At 43.0% G+C, this 23,868-nt stretch overlaps 1 long non-coding RNA gene across 8 annotated transcripts in view; it reads right to left on the bottom strand.

The window, feature by feature from the left end:
* Nucleotides 1–23,868, bottom strand: part of LOC130267778 (uncharacterized) — a 112,250-nt gene that overhangs the window by 1,366 nt on the left and 87,016 nt on the right. For 4 of the 8 annotated variants that reach the window (XR_008843277.1, XR_008843278.1, XR_008843280.1 and 1 more), the window contains exons 2-6: nucleotides 21,262–21,933; nucleotides 16,356–20,609; nucleotides 14,548–14,601; nucleotides 13,178–13,298; nucleotides 11,618–11,747 (exon numbers count right to left, since the gene is read on the bottom strand). This is a non-coding gene — a long non-coding RNA (uncharacterized LOC130267778). The remainder of the gene's footprint in view (nucleotides 1–11,617; nucleotides 11,748–13,177; nucleotides 13,299–14,547; nucleotides 14,602–16,355; nucleotides 20,610–21,261; nucleotides 21,934–23,868) is intronic. The other 4 variants (XR_008843285.1, XR_008843279.1, XR_008843276.1 and 1 more) reach the window with 4 other exon arrangements.

Here is a 23,868-nt window from a genome sequence, read left to right as displayed (position 1 = left end):
TTTGAATTTTTACAAGGGGTAAAAGGAGAGAAATCACCCTAAAATTTGTAACCCAATTTCTCTCGAGTAAGGAAATACCTCATATGCGTTTGTAAAGTGTTCGGCGGGCGCAGTAGAGGGCTCAGAAGGGAAGGAGCGACAATGGGATTTTGGAGAGTGAGTTTTTCTGAAAGGGTTTTTGGGGGGCATGTCCCATTTAGGAAGCCCCTATGGTGCCAGAACAGTGGACCCCCCCCCACACGTGACCCCATTTTGGAAACTACACCCCTCATGGAATTTAATAAGGGGTACAGTGAGCATTTACACCCCACTGGCGTTTGACAGATATTTGAAACAGTGGACTGTGCAAATGAAAAATTTTATTTTTCATTTTCACAGACCACTGTTCCAAAAATCTGTCATACACCAGTGGGGTGTAAATGCTCACTGCACCCCTTATTACATTCAGTGAGGGGTGTAGTTTCCAAAATGGGGTCACATATGGATATTTGTTTTGCGTTTGTCAGAACTGCTGTAACAATCAGCCACCCCTGTGCAAATCACCTCAAATGTATATGGTGCACTCTCCCTTCTGGGCCTTGTTGTGCGCCCCCAGAGCACTTTGCGCCCACATATGGGGGTATCTCCGTACTCGGGAGAAATTGCATTACAAATTTAGAGGGTCTTTTTTCCCTTTTACCTCTTGTGAAAATGAAAAGTATAGGGCAACACCAGCATGTCAGTGTAAAAAAATTATTTTTTTACACTAACATGCTGGTGTAGACCCCAACTTCACCTTTTCATAAGGGGTTAAAGAAAAAGCCCCCCAAAATTTGTAAGGCAATTTCTCCCGAGTACGGCGATACCCCATATGTGTCCCAAAACTGTTGCCCTGAAATAAGACAGGGCTCCAAAGTGAGAGAGCGCCATGCGCATTTGAGGCCTGAATTAGGGATTTGCATAGGGGTGGACATAGGGGTATTCTATGCCAATGATTCCCAAACAGGGTGCCTCCAGCTGTTGGAAAACTCCCAGCATGCCTGGACAGTCAATGGCTGTCCGGCAATACTGGGAGTTATTTTGCAACAGCTGGAGGCTCCGTTTTGGAAACAGTAGCGTACCAGACGTTTTTCATTTTTTTGGGGAGGGGGGCTGTGTAGGGGTATGTGTATATGTAGTGTTTTTTACTTTTTATTGTAGGTTAGTGTTAGTGTAGTGTTTTTAGGGTACAGTCACATGGGCAGAGGTTCACAGCAAGTTTGCCGCTGGGAGTTTGAGCTGCAGCGCAAAACTTGCGCCATCTCAAACTTGCAGCACTCACTGTAAGCCTCCGCCCATGTGAGTGTACCCTGTACATTCACATTGGGGGGAGGGGGCAAACATCCAGCTGTTGCAAACTCCGAGCATGCCCTTTGGCTGTCCGTGCATGCTGGGAGTTGTAGTTTTGCAACAGCTGGAGGCACACTGGTTTGGAAACACTAAGTTAAGTAATAAACTTTCCAGTGTTTTGCAACCAAACTTAGTGTTTCCAAACCAGTGTGCCTCCAGCTGTTGCAAAACTACAACTCCCAGCATGCATGGTCTGTCAGTGCATGCTGGGAGTTAGTTTTGCAACAATTGCAACAGCTGGAGGCACTGAGGTAGGAAACGGACAATGTTTCCCAACTAGTGTGCCTCCAGTTGTTGCAAAACTACAACTCCCAGCATGCCCAGACTGCCCAGGCATGCTGGAAGTTGTAGTTCGGCAATATCTGAAGGATCAGATGTTGCCGAACTACAACTTCCAGCATGCTTGGGCAGTCTGGGCATGCTGGGAGTTGTAGTTTTGCAACATCTGGAGGTCCACAGTTTGGAGACCACTGTATAATGGTCTCCAATCTGTGCTCTTCCAGATGTTAGAGAACTACAACTCCCAGCATGCCTGGACAGACTGAGCATGCTGGGAGTTGTAGTTTTGCAACATCTGGAAGAGCACAGATTGGAGACCATTATACAGTGGTCTCCAAACTGTGGACCTCCAGATGTTGCAAAACTACAACTCCCAGCATGCCCAGAAAGCCAAAGGCTGTCTGGGCATGCTGGGAGTTGCAGTTTTGAAACTCCCAGAGGCAGCAGTGAGATCGCTTTACGGCAATCTCACTGCTGCCAATGAAGATGCCCCACTGCTGCCGGAAACTCACCTCCGGGACGCAGCGCCGCCGGGACCGCATGGAGGACGTCGCTCGCGCCGGGACCGCTCGGGACACCGCTCGGACGGGTAAGTGACGCCGGGGGACGGGTCAGGGACACTTAGAGCGGTGTGTGTCCCGATCCCCGTGATCGGGACTCACACACCGCGCTGCTAAGTATTCTGATAGCGAAACGCTGCTATCAGCTAGTCAGATTTGACCAGCTGATAGCAGCGATCGCTGGGGGTGGGGGATGAAACCCCCCATGGTCGCACGGTAAGATGGCTGGCTATCAGTGATAGCCACCATCTTTCCGGGCGCTGCGGGATGCCGCGAGTAGCGGCAAAAATGTTCATGACGTACCTATATGTCATGGGTCGGGAACACCTTGCCACCCATGACGTACAGGTATGTCATAGGTCGGGAAGGGGTTAAGGAAATTGTCAGCTTGCTCCCCCACACTAACCAGCAGTACTGGCTGTAGTCAGGGGACCCTGATCATTTGATGCATACCACGTCTGTTATCTTCTTTATATGCAAGTTACCTGCTAACTGGCATGGGCAGGGATACTGCCTTCATCTGGCACTGTGACTTAACCACCGCCCGGCTTATGAATATTCATGTTCTCATCTCCCCACTGATTTCAGGACTCCACTGCGCTGAAGAGGCTTCTGGGTGTAGATAGGAAGCCAGCACATGTGCAGTGGAGTCCTGAAATCAGCAGGGAGGAGAGGGAGAAGATGAAAATTCATAAGCCAGGCCGTGCTGCGGGCCAGGCAGCGGTTATGTCACAGTGCCAGATGAAGGCAGTAACCCCACCCATGCCAGTTAGCAGCTAATTTGCATATCAAGAAGATAGATAAGTGAATGGCACGGCAGATCCGGGCATGGTAGGCATCAAACTGAGCAACTTGCCCCGCACTACCAGACAGTACCGCTGGTTAGTGCGGGGGGAGCAAACTGACAGTTTTTCTTTAACCTCTGCAGGACGCAGGGCGTATGGATACGCCCTGCATTCCGAGTCCTTAAGGACGCAGGGCGTATCCATGCGCCCGTGGAAATTCCGGTCCCCACTGCTAGCCGGTTGGGGACCGGAGCCGTATGCCTGCTGAAATCGTTCAGCAGGCATCGCGGCATATCGCCCAGGGGGGTCATTATGTCCCCCCCATGTCGGCGATGACCGCAGATCGCTGGACAATTCAGCCCAGCGATCTGCGGCGATTACGGGTCAATCGGGTCTCCAGTGACCCGATGACCCAGAAATACTGGCTGATCAGAGACGGCCCCGAACAGCCATCGCCAGCAAGGGTGAGGTGGCACCTCACGATCGCCCTGATTTGGCCGGTTTACCGGCCGACCAATCAGGGCACCTGCTGCGGGTGTCACTCCCTCAACCTGCTCCGCCCCTCTTCCGGAGGACGTGATCGGGTGCGGGAAGAGGACCCCGGCAGCTGGAATTTTCTGTCGCAGCTCAAACTGCCAGCGAGAAACTACTGTGAACCCCTGCCCGTGCGACTGTACCCTAAAAACACTACACTAACACAAAATAAAATAAAAAGTAAAAACACTACATATACACATACCCCTACACAGCCCCCCTCCTCCCCTCCCCAATAAAAAACGTCTGGTACGCCACGATTTCCAAAACGGAGCCTCCATCTGTTGCAAAACAACTACTCCCAGTATTACCAGACAGCCGTTGACTGTCCAGGCATGCTGGGAGTTTTACAACAGCTGGAGGCACCCTGTTTGGGAATCACTGGCATAGAATACCCCTATGTCCACCCCTATGCAATCCCTAATTTAGGCCTCAAATGGGCATGGCGTTCTCACTTTGGAGCTCTGTCGTATTTCAAGGCAACAGTTTAGGGTCACATATGGGGTATCGCCGTACTCGGGAGTAAGTGTGTTACAAATTTTGGGGGGGTAATTTCTGCTTTTACCCTTTTAAAAAATGTAAAATTTTTGGGAAACCAAGCATTTTAGGATTTTTTATTTTATTTTCTTTTACATATGCACAAGTCGTGAAATACCTGTGGGGTATAAAAGGTTCACTTAACCCCTTGTTACATTCCCAGAGGGGGTTTGGTTTCCAAAATAGTACGCCATGTGTTTTTTTTTTTGCTGTCCTGGCACCATAGGGGCTTCCTAAATGCGGCATGCCCCCAGAGCGAAATTTGCTTCCAAAAAGCCAAATGTGACTACTCCTCTTCTGAGACCTGTAGTTCACCTGCAGAGCACTTTTTACCCCCATATGGGGTGTTTTCTGAATCGGGAGAAATTGGGCTTCAAATTTTGGGGGGGTATTTTCTGCAATTACCCTTTTTAAAAATGTTAATTTTTTGGGAAAACAAGCATTTTTTTTTTTTACATTTGCAAAAGTCATGAAACACCTGTGGGGTATTACGGTTCACTTTACCCCTTGTTACATTCCCCAAGGGGTCTAGTTTCCAAAATGGTATGCCATGTGTTTTTTTTTTTGCTGTTTTGACACCCTAGGGGCTTCCTAAAGGTGACATGCTCCCCAAAAACCATTTCAGAAAAATGTTCTCTCCAAAATCCCCTTGTCGCTCCTTCCCTTCTGAGCCCTCTACTGCACCCACCGAACACTTTACATAGACATATGAGGTATGTGCTTACTTGAGAGAAATTGGGCTACAAATACAACTAAAAATGTTCTCCTTTTACCACTTGCAATAATAAAAAAATTGGGTCTACAAGAACATGCAAGTGTAAAAAATGAAGATTTTGAATTTTCTCCTTCACTTTGCTGCTATTCCTGTGAAACACCTTAAGGGTTAAAACACTGACTGAATGTAATTTTGAATACTGTGAGGAGTGCAGTTTTTATAATGGGGTCATTTATGGGGTATTTCTAATATGAAGAACCTTTAAATCCACTTCAAACCTAAACTGGTCCCTGAAAAATATAGAGTTTGAAAGTTTTCTGAAAAATTGGAAAATTGCTGCTGAACTTTGAAGCCCTCTGGTGTCTTCCAAAAGTAAAAACTCGTCAATTTTATGATGCAAACATAAAGTAGACATATTGTATATGTGAACCAAAAAAAATTATTTTGAATATCCATTTTCCTTACAAGCAGAGAGCTTCAAAGTTAGAAAAATGCAAAATTTTCTATTTTTTTCATCAAATTTTGGGATTTTTCACCAAGAAAGGATGCAAGTTACCATAAAATTTTACCACTAGGTTAAAATAGAATATGTCACGAAAAAAACTATCTTGGAATCAGAATAAGTAAAAGCATTCCAGAGTTATTAATGTTTAAAGTGACAGTGGTCAGAATTGCAAAAAATAGCCGAGTAAGTCCTTAAGGGGTTAGGGATGGACCCGGTTTTTACCTTAACCCCTTAAGGACGCAGGACGTAAATGTACGTCCTGGTGAGGTGGTACTTAACGCACCAGGACGTACATTTACGTCCTAAGCATAACCGCGGGCATCGGAGCGATGCCCGTGTCATGCGCGGCTGATCCCGGCTGCTGATCGCAGCCAGGGACCCGCCGGCAATGGCCGACGCCCGCGATCTCGCGGGCGTCCGCCATTAACCCCTCAGGTGCCGGGATCAATACAGATCCCGGCATCTGCGGCAGTTCGCGATTAAAATGAACGATCGGATCGCCCGCAGCGCTGCTGCGGGGATCCGATCATTCATAACGCCGCACGGAGGTCCCCTCTCCTTCCTCCGTGCGGCTCCCGGCGTCTCCTGCTCTGGTCTGTGATCGAGCAGACCAGAGCAGGAGATGACCGATAATACTGATCTGTTCTATGTCCTATACATAGAACAGATCAGTATTAGCAATCATGGTATTGCTATGAATAGTCCCCTATGGGGACTATTCAAGTGTAAAAAAAAAATGTAAAAGTAAAAGTAAAAAAAAAGTGAAAAATCCCCTCCCCAATAAAAAAGTTAAACGTCCGTTTTTTCCTATTTTACCCCCAAAAAGCGTATATAGACATATTTGGTATCGCCGCGTGCGTAAATGTCCGAACTATTAAAATAAAATGTTAATGATCCCGTACGGTGAACGGCGTGAACGAAAAAAAATTAAAAAAGTCCAAAATTCCTACTTTTTTAATACATTTTATTAAAAAAAAAATTATAAAAAATGTATTAAAAGTTTTTTATATGCAAATGTGGTATCAAAAAAAAGTACAGATCATGGCGCAAAAAATGAGCCCCCATACCGCCGCTTATACGGAAAAATAAAAAAGTTATAGGTCATCAAAATAAAGGGATTATAAACGTACTAATTTGGTTAAAAAGTTTGTGATTTTTTTTAAGCACAACAATAATATAAAAGTATATAATAATGGGTATCATTTTAATCGTATTGACCCTCAGAATAAATAACACATGTCATTTTTACCAGAAATTGTACGGCGTGAAAACAAAACCTTCCAAAATTAGCAAAATTGCGTTTTTCGTTTTAATTTCCCCACAAAAATAGTGTTTTTTGGTTGCGCCATACATTTTATGATATAATGAGTGATGTCATTACAAAGGACAACTGGTCGCGCAAAAAACAAGCCCTCATACTAGTCTGTGGATGAAAATATAAAAGAGTTATGATTTTTAGAAGGCGAGGAGGAAAAAATGAAAACGTAAAAATTAAATTGTCTGAGTCCTTAAGGCCAAAATGGGCTGAGTCCTTAAGGGGTTAAAGGGGGTTATCCAAGAAAAAAATTTTTTTTTTTTTTTTTTAATAGATCAACTGGCTCCAGAAAGTATCCTTTCAGTACTTATGAGCTTCTGAAGTTTAGGTTGTTCTTTTCTGTCTAAGTAATCTCTGATGACACGTGTCTCGGGAACCGCCCAGTTTAGAAGAGGTTTGCTATGGGAATTTGCTTCTGAACTGGGTGTTTCCCCGAGACAGGTGTCAGAGATTACTTAGACAGAAAAGAACAACCTTAACTTCAGAAGCTCATAAGTACTGAAAGGATTAAGATTTTTTAATAGAAGTAATTTACAAATCTGTTTAACTTTCTGGAACCAGTTGATATATATATAAAAAAAAGTTTTTTCCTGGAATACCCCTTTAAATGACCAGGTTCTTTTTTAAATTTGACATTTTTCTCTTTAAATGGTAATAACTTGAGAATGCTTTTTCTGAGCGGAGCGATTCTGAAATAGTTTTTTTGTGACATTTTACTTTTATATAAGTGGTGCATTTTTGTTAGCACAAGCAGCATTTTTTTGTGAAAAACTCCAAAATAATGAACTGGAAAATTTCTGGCGTTTAAAAATAATTTTTAGGGTGTTCACTGTGCGTAAAAGTGATGTTATATTTATTCTGTGGGTCGGTAAGAATGTGGCGATACCAATTTTATATAGCTTTTTATGTTTTTTCCTTATCTAAACAAAATTCCTTTTTCTTTCCTTTTTTGCGTTATTTTCCACCAGCCATATCTTTTTTATTATTCGTCTGATGCCATTGAGTGAGGGCTTATTTTTTTGTGGGACAAGCTGTACTTTTTATTGGTATCATTTTTGCAGCACATGCTACTTTTTGATTTTATTCCACTATTTGCACCAAAATGTGAGAATTTTAATTTTTTTCCTTTTTTTATGGCATTCATCATTTACATTATAGCTTTATACTACAAGTCATTACAAACATGGCAATACCTAGCATGTCTATGATTTGTGTTTTTTCTTTTTATGATAATACAAGGCTTTTATTGGGAAAGGGGCTTTTTTTTATTCACTTTATACTTTTATTGAAGAACCCTTTATTGTTTTTTTTTTTTTTTTTGTCCCCCCCCCCCCCCCCCCCCCACACACACACACACACACACACTTTTTACAGGTTATACTATGCTTAACTACATTTGTATGACATCCTGTGCGATCCAGCCTCTGGCTGGATCTCACAGGCTTCCGTAGCAGGCAGACAGGAGGTCATCAACTGACCTCCTACTGCCATAGCAACAAATGGAGACCCGCGATCGTATCACAGTGCCACCATTTGTGAACAGGGGAGCACCCTCCCCCTGTCAACACCATAGATGCCGTGATCAGGATTGATTGCAGCCCAAGCAGCTGTGGCGGGACCCTGGCTGTGATTGACTTGTCGGGACGTGTTTAACCTCTTCAGGACATAGGGCGTATGGATACGCCCTGAATTCCGAGTCCTTAAGGACCGAGGGCGTATCCATACGCCCGTGGGAATTCCGGCCCCCACCGCTAGCCGGTTGGGGACCGGAGCCGGATGCCTGCTGAAATCGTTCAGCAGGCATCCCGGCATATCGCCCAGGGGGGTCATTATGCCCCCCCATGTCGGCGATCGCCGCAGATCGCTGGACAATTCAGTCCAGCGATCTGCGGCGATTCCGGGTCAATCGGGTCTCCAGTGACCCGGAATTACTGGCTGTTCGGGGCCGTCTCTGACGGCCCCGAACAGCCAGAGCCTGCAGGGGTGAGGTGGCACTGGTGCCACCTCACGATCGCCCTGATTCGTCGGCCGGATTACCGGCCGACCAATCAGGGCGCCTGCTGCGGGTGTCACTCCCGCACCCGCTCCGCCCCTCTTCTGGAGGACGTGAGCGGGTGCGGGACGTGCACCCCGGGTGCTGGGGACCCCGATCCCCGGCGCCCCTGTTGGGATCGGGGCCCCAGGAGCAGCTGCGGCGGCGGCGGGACTGACCTGCAGCGTCTGGATCGTTGGAGGTGAGTGACAGCCTCCTGCTGTTGCTTAGCAACAGCTCCCAGCATGCAAAAAGGGCATGCTGGGAACTGTAGTTATGCAACAGCAGAAGGCAGACCACCACAACTCCCAGCATTCCCTTATGGGCATGCTGGGACGTATGGTTTTGCAACAGCTGGAGGCACATTCTATGGAAAAGTGTACCTTCAGCTGTTGTCTAACTACAACTCCCAGCTTGCACAAACAGCTAAAGTGCATGCTGGGAGTTGTAGTGGTGCATCTGCTGGTTGCATAACTACAACTCCCAGCATGCCCGTTGGCTGTCGATGACTGCTGAGAGTTGTAGTTTTGCAACAGCTGAAGGCACACTGGTTGTGAAACTCCGTTTTTTTTTACCTAACTCAGTGTTTCACGACCGGTGTGCCTCCAGCTGTTGCAAACTACAACTCTCAGCAGTCACCGTACACCATGCACCGTACATGCTGGGAGTTGTAGTTTTGCAACAGCTGGAGGCACACTGGTTGTGAAACACTGAGTTAGGTCACAAACTCAGTGATACATAACCAGTGTGCCTACAGTTGTTGCAAAACTGCAACTCTCAGCAGTCACCAACAGCCAACGGGCATGCTGGGAGTTGTAGTTATGCAACAGCTGGATGTCCCCCCAATGTGAACGTACAGGGTACACTCACATGGGCGGAGGATTACAGTAAGTATCTGGCTGCAAATTTGAGCTGCCGCAAACTTTCTGCTGCAGCTCAAATTGCCAGCGAGAAACTACTGTGAACCCCCGCCCGTGCGACTGTACCCTAAAAACACTACACTTCCACAAAAAATAAAATAAAAAGTAAAAAACACTACATATACACATACCCCTACACAGCCCCCCTCCCCAATAAAAATGAAAAACGTCTGGTACGCCACTGTTTCCAGAACGGAGCCTCCAGCTGTTGCAAAACAACTCCCAGTATTGTCGGACAGCCGTTGACTGTCCAGGCATGCTGGGAGTTTTGCAACAGCTGGAGGCACCCTGTTTGGGAATCACTGGCGTAGAATACCCCTATGCAATCCCTAAATTAGGCCTCAAATGCGCATGGCGCTCTCACTTTGGAGCCCTGTCGTATTTCAAGGCAACAGTTTAGGGTCACATATGGGGTATCGCCGTACTCGGGAGAAATTGTGTTACAAATTTTGGGGGGTATTTTCTGCTTTTACCCTTTTTAAAAATTTAAAATTTTTGGGAAAACAAGCATTTTAGGTAAAAAAAAAAAAAATTTTTTTTTTACATATGCAAAAGTCGTGAAACACCTGTGGGGTATAAAGGTTCACTTAACCCCTTATGTTCCCCGAGGGGTCTAGTTTCCAAAATGGTATGCCATGTGTTTTTTTTTTTTGCTGTTCTGGCACCATAGGGGCTTCCTAAATGCGGCATGCCCCCAGAGAAATATTTGCGTTCAAAAAGCCAAATGTGACTCCTTCTCTTCCGAGACCTGTAGTGCGCCAGCAGAGCACTTTTCACCCCCATATGGGGTGTTTTCTGAATCGGGAGAAATTGGGCTTCAAATTTTTAGGGGTATTTTCTGCTATTACCATTTTTAAAAATAAAAATTTTTTGGGAAAACAAGCATTTTAGGTAAATTTTTTTTTTTTTTTTTACATTTGCAAAAGTCGTGAAACCCCTGTGGGGTATTAAGGTTCACTTTATCCCATGTTACATTCCCCGAGGGGTCTAGTTTCCAAAATGGTATAGCATGTGGTTTTTTTTGCTGTTCTGGCACCATAAGGGCTTCCTAAAGGTAACATGCCCCCCAAAAACCATTTCAGAAAAACGTACTCTCCAAAATCCCCTTGTCGCTCCTTCCCTTCTGAGCCCTCTACTGCGCCCGCCGAACACTTTACATAGACATATGAGGTATGTGCTTACTCGAGAGAAATTGGGCTACAAATACAAGTAAAAATTTTGTCCTTTTACCCCTTGTAAAAATTCAAAAATTGGGTCTACAAGAACATGTGAGTATAAAAAATGAAGATTGTGAATTTTCTCCTTCACTTTGCTGCTATTCGTGTGAAACACCTAAAGGGTTAAAACACTGACTGAATGTCATTTTGAATACTTTGGGGGGTGTAGTTTTTATAATGGGGTCATTTATGGGGTATTTCTAATATGAAGACCCTTCAAATCCACTTCAAACCTGAACTGGTCCCTGAAAAATACTGAGTTTGAAAATTTTGTGAAAATTCGGAAAATTGCTGCTGACCGTTGAAGCCCTCTGGTGTCTTCCAAAAGTAAAAACACGTCAATTTTATGATGCAAACATAAAGTAGACATATTGTATATGTGAACCAAATAAAAAATGTATTCGTAATATCCATTTTCCTTACAAGCAGAGAGCTTCAAAGTTAGAAAAATGCTAAATTTTCTAATTTTTCATAAAATTTACGGATTTTTCACCAAGAAAGGATGCAAGTATCGACAAAAATTTACCACTATGTTAAAGTAGAATATGTCACGAAAAAACAATCTCGGAATCAGAATGATAACTAAAAGCATTCCAGAGTTATTAATGTTTAAAGTGACAGTGGTCAGATGTGCAAAAAACGCTCCGGTCCTTAAGGCCAAAATGGGCTCCGTCCTGAAGGGGTTAAGGGCAGAATGGTGTAAGGAGTAGTTAGGGAATATAATGATTTAGTTTAGAAAATATGGTTTCATGACAGGTACTCTAACAGTTAACTTCATGTGACAATCTAAAATCTTTGTACTGCAGTTATATGGGGTATAAGAAGTCAAAATGAAAACCCAAGGACTTACCATATGATTTTGGCAAGATGTCAAGACTTCTGCTAATAGCATGTCTGGAGCGGAGTATGGTAAGGTAGGAAGTTGTTAAATGTTCTTTATATGGTCTTCTATACCGGGTAGTAGAATAAACTTCTCATACCTACAAGAAGCACAAAAATTTACAAGATGTACTGTGAAATATCAATCTTTGTAACACCTTCCTGCTAAAATAGTTACCCTGATCATTCTAAGATAACATACTGCACCTCTTAAATCCATCTTAGAACTAAACTCCTACCAAAGAAAAACTAACCTAAATAGCAGTCTTCCACTGATCCACCAGCACAAAAAGGTTTGGATCCACAATGGGGGGCTTATGGACCGTTATGCCTTCAAGTGACAAGCAGATAGCTTTGTACTGCCATTTTCAGCAAAAGCACTACTGACTTTTTTGGGCATCAAAAAAGGAGTTAGCACAATGTCATCTTTAATATAAGCTCCTCCTACCATAATTAACCAAAAATTACAAATCCTTCACTAATCCACCAGCACAAAAAGGTTTGGATCCATAATGGGGGATTATGAACCATTATGCCTTCAAGTGACAAGTGAATGTGGATTTCTTGACCTGAAGTAAATCAGTACACTTCTCATCTTTGAACTAAGAGCCTCCTACCAGAGTAAAACTAACCAAAAATAGCAGTCTTCCACTAATCCACCAGTACAAAAAGGTTTGGATCCACAATGGGGGGCTTATGGACCGCTATTGCCTTCAAGTGACAAGCAGATAGCTTTGTACTGCCATTTTCAGCAAAAGCACTACTGACTTTTTTGGGCATCAAAAAAGGAGTTTGCACAATGTCATCTTTAATATAAGCTCCTCCTACCATAATTAACCAAAAATTACAAATCCTTCACTAATCCACCAGCACAAAAAGGTTTGGATCCATAATGGGGGATTATGAACCATTATGCCTTCAAGTGACAAGTGAATGTGGATTTCTTGACCTGAAGTAAATCAGTACACTTCTCATCTTTGAACTAAGAGCCTCCTACCAGAGTAAAACTAACCAAAAATAGCAGTCTTCCACTAATCCACCAGTACAAAAAGGTTTGGATCCACAATGGGGGGCTTATGGACCGCTATTGCCTTCAAGTGACAAGCAGATAGCTTTGTACTGCCATTTTCAGCAAAAGCACTACTGACTTTTTTGGGCATCAAAAAAGGAGTTTGCACAATGTCATCTTTAATATAAGCTCCTCCTACCATAATTAACCAAAAATTACAAATCCTTCACTAATCCACCAGCACAAAAAGGTTTGGATCCATAATGGGGGATTATGAACCATTATGCCTTCAAGTGACAAGTGAATGTGGATTTCTTAACCTTAAGTCAACACACTGCTATTTTTGCTTAGTTTTGCTCTGGTAGGAGGATTTTAGTTCAAAGATTAGCAGTCTTCCACTAATCCACCAGTACAAAAAGGTTTGGATCCACAATGGGGGGCTTATGGACCGTTATGCCTTCAAGTGACAAGCAGATCGCTTTGTACTGCCATTCTGTGTGAGAAGCTGAAAACCTGACCTACCATACTATTTTTGCTAGATGTCATATCTTGTCTTATGTAGATTCAATGACTGGTAAGGTAGTAAGTTTAAAGGTTCTTGCCATGGTCTGCTACACCATGTAGTAGAATGAACTTGCCAAATCTGCAAAAAAGGAAAAAAATATTTAGTTATTGTAGTGACCATCAATATACTGTAAGTTTCCAATCCTAAGAACCTATAGCTTCTTAACAAGTAACCAAAGTTGCGTAAAAGGTAAGACATGGTTTGCCTAGACTAAATCTTAACTACCACTGAACTACCAACACAAAAAATTGGATCCATAATGTGGGGGTGGGTGATATGAACAATTATGCCTTCAAGTGACAAGCGAATAGCTTTGCATTGCTATGGATTTTCTCATGTTAAAGTAACCCACCTATTTTTTTTTTGACAACTGCCAAGAACTTATGGGATTTGTGGTTATTAGACTATGTTGCAGCTGCTTAAGGTATAACAGTGACTGCACAGCCTTTATTTTCAAACAGAAGAGGTTCTTAGCATACTATTTGGCCAAATAGTACCATCCCACCATGGAAAGGTGACCTCATGGGGACAGACCCAATACAATTGATATCCCTCTTTTTTTCAGCAGTCAAAGGTTGACGGCAGCTGTGGTCAGACTATGTGGAATCTGCTCAAGGTACAATAGTGGCGACAGCAGTAGACCCTTAGCTTTAAAATATATGTATGCAACACTGCTAGAGAGGTTCTTAGCATAATAATATTTGGCCAAATAGTGTGTACCATCCCACCACGGTAAGGTGACCTTATTGGGATGGACCCTACACTAAACATATGCCTCTCTTGGGCTTTTTTTTTTAATTTATTTTTTATCTTTATATTAGACTTTGTGGTAATTAGACTATGTTGCAGCTGCTTTTTATTTTTCTATTTTTTTTTGGCAAGGAGGGACAGGAAATGCGGTGACTGGCAACAAAGGCCAGGGAAGGGGGCCACTGGCAAGAAAGGCCAGGGAAGGCGGCGACTGGCAACAAAGGCCAGGGAAGGCGGCGACTGGCAACAAAGGCCAGGGAAGGCGGCGACTGGCAACAAAGGCCAGGGAAGGCGGCGACTGGCAACAAAGGCCAGGGAAGGCTGCAACTGGCAACAAAGGCCAGGGAAGGCAGCAACTGGCAACAAAGGCCAGGGAAGGCAGCGACTGGCAAAGACGGCCAGGGAAGGCAGCGACTGGCAAAGACGGCCAGGGAAGGCAGCGACTGGCAAAGACGGCCAGGGAAGGCAGCGACTGGCAAAGGCAAGAGACAGAAAGTCATTTAATTATGTAATTAAACAAATTACCCCCTAAATATAACACATTTTGACAAGAACAGACATGATTTCATTTACTTACGCATAGGTCCACAATTCCAAAGAGGGAAGATAAGGAATACCTGGAGAAAGAAAACTGATAGATACTTCAAGAACAAGAATATAACATAGGTCAAAGTTAGTAACTTATTGGTCTGACAGCAGCTCCTCCCAGGTGTGGGTTGTCTTACAAAATAGAACAGCTTCTGGATGAAGCACAAAGACACAGGCTATTAGAACAAGTCAATGGAATAGGCCTTACCGTCTCATCGTAGCTCCTTCCAGTCTGGGCAGCTAGGCGTCTCACTCTTTCTTGGGTATTAGTGTCCAGGGCTAGCAGGCAGCATCAAATATTCTTGCTCTACAGGAAAACAATTCTAAAAAAAAAAAAATTAAACTACCTAGATACCTGTGGAGAAAGACACAAAAGCTGTTAGAAAATGAAGCAAATTTTCAATTTTAATAAAAAAAATAAAATAAAAAAATGTCTGACTCCTTAAAGGAGATCTGCAGTGTTAGACAATTATCCCCTATCCACAGTATAGGGGATAAGTGTCTGATCGCGAGGGTATGAACACTGGAACACCTGCAATCTCCTGTGTGGGGGCCCGGCTCTGCAGCGGCCCTCTCGTGCAGGGGGCCTGCCTGCCACTGCGTACACGCCCCCTAAATGTATCTCTATGGGAGAGGCAGAGATGAAGTATGGAAGGGGCATGTCTACATCAGTGAGGTCAGAGACACGTGCATTAGCCGCGCAGAGCCAAAGCAATGCCGGGTCCCCGTACGGAACATCATGTGGGGGTCCCAGCGGTCGGAGCCCTCCACAGACACTTATGCCCTATCCTGTGGATAGGGGATAAGTGTGACACTACAGGGCTCCTTTAATGCTATAGCACAGTGCAAAATGGATTTGGATAAATGAGTGAATTAAGTACAAAGACACAGGCTATTAGAACAAGCCTATGGCATTAACCATATAGGAAAGACCTTACCGTTTTAACTCAGCTCCTTCCAGTCTGGGCAGATGGTAGTCTCACTCTTTCTTGGGTATCAGTGTCCAGGGCTAGCAGGCAGCATCAAATATTCTTGCTCTACAGGAAAAATAATTCTAAACACACCTAGATACTTGTGAGAGACAAAAGCTGTTAGAAAATAGAGCAACAAAGAGCCGGACACAAAAGATAAAAAAGCAGCATGTTAAAAACAATGATAGTGGCTGCAGATCCTCAGTCGAGGTATCAGCCATACTTACAGCTAGGACTTTCCTAATTCATTCCTACCTTCATTTAGTAGGCACTGACTATTGTTCTACTGATGCTGAATAGTATGTTACAATAACAGAAATAACTGGATTATTTAGGGTTAACTAGTTATTATGGCTATCTACACATGGTGCCACATTGATAACTCCCCCAAGTTAGCAATGCAACAAGTCATGCATAGGTAGCTACTATCTAACCTGCCGGTAAAAGGAATGGGGCTGACATTCACCATAGAATTATATGGTAAATTGCCAAATTTGGCAAAGACTGCCATGGTAGGCGGCAACTGGCAAAGGCAAGAGACAGAAAACAAATTACCCCCTAAATATAACACATTTTGACAATAACAGACATTATTTTATTTACTTACGTGTAGGTCCACAATTCCAGCCAGGGAAGATAAGGAATACCTGGAGAAAGCAAACTGATAGATACTTCTAGAACAAGAATATAACATAGGTCAAAGTTAGTTACTTATTGGTCTGACAGCAGCTCCTCCCAGGTGTGTGTTGTCTTACACAATAGAACAGCTTCTGGATGAAGCACAAAGACACAGGCTATTAGATCAAGTCAATGGCATAGGCCTTACCGTCTCATCGTAGCTCCTTCCAGTCTGGGCAGATGGTCGTCTCACTCTTTCTTGGGTATCAGTGTCCAGGGTTAGCAGGCAGCATCAAATATTGTGGCTCTACAGGAAAAGAATTCTAAAAAAAAACAAAAAACTACCTAGCTACTTGTGAGAAAGACAAAAGCTGTTAGAAAATGAAGCAATAATGAAGAGCCGAACAAACACAAAAGATAAAAAAGCAGCATGTTAAAAACAACAATGATAGCGGCTGCAAATTCTCAGTCAAGGTATCAGCCATACTTACAGCTAGGACTTTCCTAATGCATTCCTACCTTCATTTAGTAGGCACTGACTATTGTTCTACTAATGCTGAATAGTATGACAATAATAGAAATAACTGAGGGTTAACTAGTTATTATGGCTATCTACACATGGTGCCACATTGATAACCCCCCCAAGTTAGCAATGCAACAAGTCATGCATAGGTAGCTACTATCTAACCTGCTAGTACTAGAGATGGGGCTGACATTCACCATAGAATTATATGGTAAATTGCCAGACTGCCAAGGTAGGCGGTGACTGGCAAGAGACAAAGTCATTTAATTATGTAATTTAATAAATTGTCCCCTAAATATAACACATTTTGACAAGAACAGACATGCTTTTATTAACTTACGTGTAGGTCCACAATTCCAGCCAGGGAAGATGAGTAACACCTGGAGAAAGCAAACTGATAGATACTTCTAGAACAAGAATATGACATAGGTCAAAGTTAGTAACTTATTGGTCTGACAGCAGCTCCTCCCAGGTGTGGATTGTCTTACACAATAGAACAGCTTCTGGATGAAGCACAAAGACACAGGCTATTCGAACAAGTCAATGGCATAGGCCTTACCGTCTCATCATAGCTCCTTCCAGTCTGCGCAGATGGGCGTCTCACTCTCTTGGGTATCAGTGTCCAGGGCTAGCAGGCAGAATCAAATATTGTGGCTCTACAGGAATAGAATTAAAAAAAACAAAAACAAAAACCTAGATACTTGTGAGAAAGACAAAAGCTGTTAGAAAATATGAAGCAACAATGAAGAGCCAAACAAATAAAAAAGTAGCATGTTAAAAACAACAATGATAGTGGCTGCAAATACTCAGTCGAGGTATCAGCCATACTTACAGCTAGGACTTTCCTAATGCATTCCTACCTTCATTTAGTAGGCACTGACTATTGTTCTACTAATGCTGAATAGTATATTACAATAACAGAAATAACTGAGGGTTAACTAGTTATTATGGCTATCTACACATGGTGCCACATTGATAACTCCCCCAAGTTAGCAATGGAACAAGTCATGCATAGGTAGCTACTATCTAACCTGCCGGTACTAGGAATGGGGCTGACATTCACCATAGAATTATATGGTAAATTGCCAGACTGCCAGGGTAGGCGGTCACTGGCAACAGAAAGTCATTTAATTATGTAATTAAACAAATTGCCCCCTAAATATAACATATTTTGACAAGAACAGACATGATTTCATTTACTTACGTGTAGGTCCACAATTCCAGCCAGGGAAGATAAGGAATACCTGGAGAAAGCAAACTGATAGATACTTCTAGAACACGAATATGACATAGGTCAAAGTTAGTAACTTATTGGTCTGACAGCAGCTCCTCCCAGGTGTGTGTTGTCTTACACAATAGAACAGCTTCTGGATGAAGCACAAAGACACAGGCTATTAGATCAAGTCAATGGCATAGGCCTTACCGTCTCATCGTAGCTCCTTCCAGTCTGGGCAGATGGTCGTCTCACTGTTTCTTGGGTATTAGTGTCCAGGGCTAGCAGGCAGCATCCAATATTCTTGCTCTACAGGAAAACAATTCTAAAAAAAAAACCTACCTAGATACTTGTGAGAAAGACATAAAAGCTGTTAGAAAATGAAGCAAATTTTCAATTTTAATAAAAATAAAAAAATGTCTGACTCCTTAAAGGAGATCTGCAGTGTTAGACACTTATCCCCTATCCATCCACAGTATAGGGGATAAGTGTCTGATCGCGGGGGTATGAACACTGGAACACCTGCAATCTCCTGTGTGGGGGCCCGGCTCTGCAGCGGCCCTCTCGTGCAGGGGGCCTGCCTGCCACTGCGTACACGCCCCCTAAATGTATCTCTATGGGAGAGGCAGAGATGAAGTATGGAAGGGGCATGTCTACATCAGTGAGGTCAGAGACATGTGCATTAGCCGCGCAGAGCCAAAGCAATGCCGGGTCCCCGTACGGAACATCATGTGGGGGTCCCAGCGGTCTGAGCCCTCCACAGACACTTATGCCCTATCCTGTGGATAGGGGATAAGTGTGACACTACAGGGCTCCTTTAATGCTATATAGCACAGTGCAAAATGGATTTGGATAAATGAGTGAATTAAGTACAAAGACACAGGCTATTAGAACAAGCCTATGGCATTAACCATATAGGAAAGACCTTACCGTTTTAACTCAGCTCCTTCCAGTCTGGGCAGATGGTCGTCTCACTCTTTCTTGGGTATCAGTGTCCAGGGCTAGCAGGCAGCATCAAATATTCTTGCTCTACAGGAAAAATAATTCTAAACACACCTAGATACTTGTGAGAGACAAAAGCTGTTAGAAAATAGAGCAACAAAGAGCCGGACACAAAAGATAAAAAAGCAGCATGTTAAAAACAATGATAGTGGCTGCAGATCCTCAGTCGAGGTATCAGCCATACTTACAGCTAGGACTTTCCTAATTCATTCCTACCTTCATTTAGTAGGCACTGACTATTGTTCTACTGATGCTGAATAGTATGTTACAATAACAGAAATAACTGGATTATTTAGGGTTAACTAGTTATTATGGCTATCTACACATGGTGCCACATTGATAACTCCCCCAAGTTAGCAATGCAACAAGTCATGCATAGGTAGCTACTATCTAACCTGCCGGTAAAAGGAATGGCGCTGACATTCACCATAGAATTATATGGTAAATTGCCAAATTTGGCAAAGACTGCCATGGTAGGCGGCAACTGGCAAAGGCAAGAGACAGAAAACAAATTACCCCCTAAATATAACACATTTTGACAAGAACAGACATGCTTTTATTTACTTACGTGTAGGTCCACAATTCCAGCCAGGGAAGATAAGGAATACCTGGAGAAAGCAAACTGATAGATACTTCTAGAACAAGAATATAACATAGGTCAAAGTTAGTTACTTATTGGTCTGACAGCAGCTCCTCCCAGGTGTGTGTTGTCTTACACAATAGAACAGCTTCTGGATGAAGCACAAAGACACAGGCTATTAGATCAAGTCAATGGCATAGGCCTTACCGTCTCATCGTAGCTCCTTCCAGTCTGGGCAGATGGGCGTCTCACTCTTTCTTGGGTACCAGTGTCCAGGGCTAGAAGGCAGCATCCAATATTGTGGCTCTACAGGAATAGAATTAAAAATACCAACCAAAAAAAAAAAAAAACCTAGATACTTGTGAGAAAGACAAAAGCTGTTAGAAAATGAAGCAACAATGAAGAGTCGAACAAAAAAATAAAAATAAAAAAGCAGCACGTAAAAAAACAATAATAGTGGTATCAGCCATACTTACAGCTAGGACTTTCCTAATTCATTCCTACCTTCATTTAGTAGGCACTGACTATTAACTAGTTACTAAGGCTATCTACACATGGTGCCACATTGATAACCCCCCCAAGTTAGCAATGCAACAAGTCATGCATAGGTAGCTACTATCTAACCTGCTAGTACTAGAGATGGGGCTGACATTCACCATAGAATTATATGGTAAATTGCCAAATTTGGCAATGACTGCCACGGTAGGCGGCGACTGGCAAAGGCAAGAGACAGAAAATCATTATACAAATTACCCCCTAAATTGAACACATTTTGACAAGAAGAGACATGATTTTATTTAATTTACTTACGTGTAGGTCCACAATTCCAGCCAGGGAAGATAAGTAACACCTGGAGAAAGCAAACTGATAGATACTTCTAGAACAAGAATATGACATAGCTCAAAGTTAGTAACTTATTGGTCTGACAGCAGCTCCTCCCAGGTGTGGGTTGTCTTACACAATAGAACAGCTTCTGGATGAAGCACAAAGACACAGGCTATTAGAACAAGTCAATGGCATAGGCCTTACCGTCTCATCGTAGCTCCTTCTAGACTGGGCAGATGGTCGTCTCACTCTTTCTTGGGTATTAGTGTCCAGGGCTAGCAGGCAGTGTCAAATATTCTTGCTCTACAGGAAAAGAATTCTAAAAAAAATAAAAAAAAAATAAAAAGAGCCTACCTAGATACTTGTGGGAAAGACACAAAAGCTGTTAGAAAATTAAGCAACATTTAAATGTTAAAAAAAAAAAAAAAAAAAGAAAAAAAAAAAAGAAGAAGAGGAGATCTGCAGTGTTAGACACTTCTCCCCTATCTGCAGTATAGGGGATAAGTGTCTCATTCCGGCAGTCCAAACGCTGGACCACCCACAATCTCACGTATGGGGCCCCGGCTCTGCAGCGGCCCTCTCGTGAAGGAGGCCTGCCACAGCGTACACGCCCCCTCCATGTATCTCTATGGGAGAGGTAGAGATATAGTATGGAGGGGGCGTGACTACCTCAGTGAGGTCGGCGACACGTGCATTAGCCACAAAGAGCCGCAGCAATGCCAGGTCCCTGTACGGGAGATCGCGTGGGGTTCCAGTGGGGTTCCACCCCCCTCGCAATCAGACACTTATGCCCTATCCTGTGGATAACACTGCAGTGCTCCTTTAAGGCTATACAGCACAGTACAACGTGGATTTGGATAAATGAATTAATAAACTAATAATGAATGTCAGTTGTCTTAACCACTAGAACAGCTTCAGGAAGAAGCACAAAGACACAGGCTATTAGAACAAGTCAATGGCATAGGCCTTACCGTCTCATCGTAGCTCCTTCCAGTCTGGGCAGATGGTCGTCTCACTCTTTCTTGGGTATTAGTGTCCAGGGCTAGCAGGCAGCATCAAATATTCTTGCTCTACAGGAAAATAATTCTAAAAAAAAAACCTACCTAGATACTTGTGAGAAAGACACAAAAGCTGTTAGAAAATGAAGCAACTTGAAAAACAACGAAGAGCAGAACCAACACAAAAGATAAAAAAGCAGCATGTAAAAAAACAACGATAGTGGCTGCAAATCCTCAGTCGAGGTATCAGCCATACTTGAAGGTAGGAATGCATTAGGAAAGTCCTAGTTGTATTTAGTAGGCACTGACTATTGTTCTACTGATGCTGAATAGTATGTTACAATAATAGACATAATAACTAGTTAACCCTCAGTTATTTCTATCTACACATGGTGCCACATTGATAACTCCCCCAAGTTAGCAATGGAACAAGTCATGCATAGATAGACACTATCTAACCTGCCGGTACTAGAGATGGGGCTGACCATAACGGTTATCACAAAAACAGACAAGGTATATAATGAACACCTTCTGGATGAAGTATAAAGATAGAGTGTTATACAACAATGACATGGCAGAAGTGATAAATATAGATACTTAACTTTCCAATAGCAGCTCCTCCCGGTTGGGGCAGACATCTGGTAACTGGCAAAAAATAAAAAAGCAGTGGTGTCAGAGCATACTGAGACTTCTCGTTCTTAGGCTAGGTTCACATGCAGTATTTTGGTTAGTTTTTGAGCCCCATTTGGTTAGTATTTTATGCCAAGTGAACCACCACAATAAACTATAATGGAACAATTTACACTTTTTTGGTGGAACTTGTGTTTTAGGCACACTTATCATTTTGGTCAGTATTCTTAGCCAAAACCATATGCTTGAAGTAGTCAAAAACTGTCTAATAGTAAAACTGTCTTTTTCAAATAAGAACCGAGCTTTCCTTCTATGAGAGCCCCATATGCCCAGACTGCTGCCAGAAAATCTTAATCCTTCCTGTACTTCGCTGCTGTATGCGCCACAGGAAGGTATTTTCTGTCTGGCCATAGTGCTCTCTAATGACACTTTTGTCCATGTCAGGAATTGTCCAGAGCAGGAGAGGTTTACTATGGGGACATTTCCTCTGCTCTGGACAGTTCCTAACATGGTCAGAGGTGTCAGTAGAGAGTACTGTGGTCAGACAGAAGAAATTAAAAAAAGAAAATAACTTTCCGTGGAGAATACAGCCGTTGATAAGTACTGGAAGGATTACAATTTTTAAATAGAAGTCATTTACAAATCTGTAAGACTTTCTGGTACCAGTTTAACCCCTTAACGACGCAGGACGTATACTTACGTCCTGCCCCGGCTCCCGCGATATAAAGCGGGATCGCGCCGCGATCCCGCATCATATCGCGTCGGTCCCGGCGCTCAACAGTCGGGACCCGCGGCTAATACCACACATCGCCGATCGCGGCGATGTGCGGTATTAACCCTTTAGAAGCGGCGGTCAAAGCTGACCGCCGCTTCTAAAGTGAAAGAGAAAGTGACCCGGCTGCTCAGTCGGGCTGTTCGGGACAGCCGCGTTGAAATCGCGGCGTCCCGAACAGCTGACCGGACACCGGGAGGGCCCTTACCTGCCTCCTCGGTGTCCGATCGGCAAATGACTGCTCCGTGCCTGAGATCCAGACAGGAGTAGTCAAGCGCCGATAACACTGATCACAGGCGTGTTAATACACGCCTGTGATCTGTGTAGAAGATCAGTGTATGCAGTGTTATAGGTCCCTATGGGACCTATAACACTGCAAAAAAAATAAAAAAATTAAAAAAAAAAGTTAATAAAGGTCATTTAACCTCTTCCCTAATAAAAGTTTGAATCACCCCCCTTTTCCCATAAAAAAATAAGTGTAAAAAAAAAAAAAGTAAAAATAAACATATGTGGTATCGCCACGTGCGTAAATGTCTGAACTATAAAAATATATCATTAATTAAACCGCACGGTCAATGGCGTACGCGCAAAAAAATTCCAAATTCCAAAAAAGCGTATTTTGGTCACTTTTTATACCATTAAAAATTGAATAAAAAGTGATCAAAAAGTCTGATCAAAACAAAAATCATACCGATAAAAACTTGAGATCACGGTGCAAAAAATGAGTCCTCATACTGCCCTGTACGTGGAAAAATAAAAAAAAAAAAAGTTATAGGGGTCAGAAGATGACATTTTTAAACTTATAAATTTTCCTGCATGTAGTTATGATTTTTTCCAGAAGTGCGACAAAATCAAACCTATATAAGTAGGGTATCATTTTAACCGTATGGACCTACAGAATAATGATAAGGTGTAATTTTTACCGAAATATGCACTGCGTAGAAACTGAAGCCCCCAAAAGTTACAAAATGGCGTTTTTTTTTTCGATTTTGTCGCACAATGATTTTTTTTCCGTTTCGCCGTGCATTTTTGGGTAAAATAACTAATGTCACTGCAAAGTAGAATTGGCGACGCTAAAAATAAGCCATAATATGGATTTTTAGGTCGAAAATTGAAAGGGTTATGATTTTTAAAAGGTAAGGAGGAAAAAACGAAAGTGCAAAAACGGAAAAACCCCG

This window comes from Hyla sarda, chromosome 1 (genome assembly GCF_029499605.1).
Source record: "Hyla sarda isolate aHylSar1 chromosome 1, aHylSar1.hap1, whole genome shotgun sequence".
NCBI classification, from domain to species: domain Eukaryota; kingdom Metazoa; phylum Chordata; class Amphibia; order Anura; family Hylidae; genus Hyla; species Hyla sarda.
The sequence above is the reverse complement of the archived record's forward strand: the minus strand, read 5'-3'. Positions and strand labels throughout refer to the sequence as shown.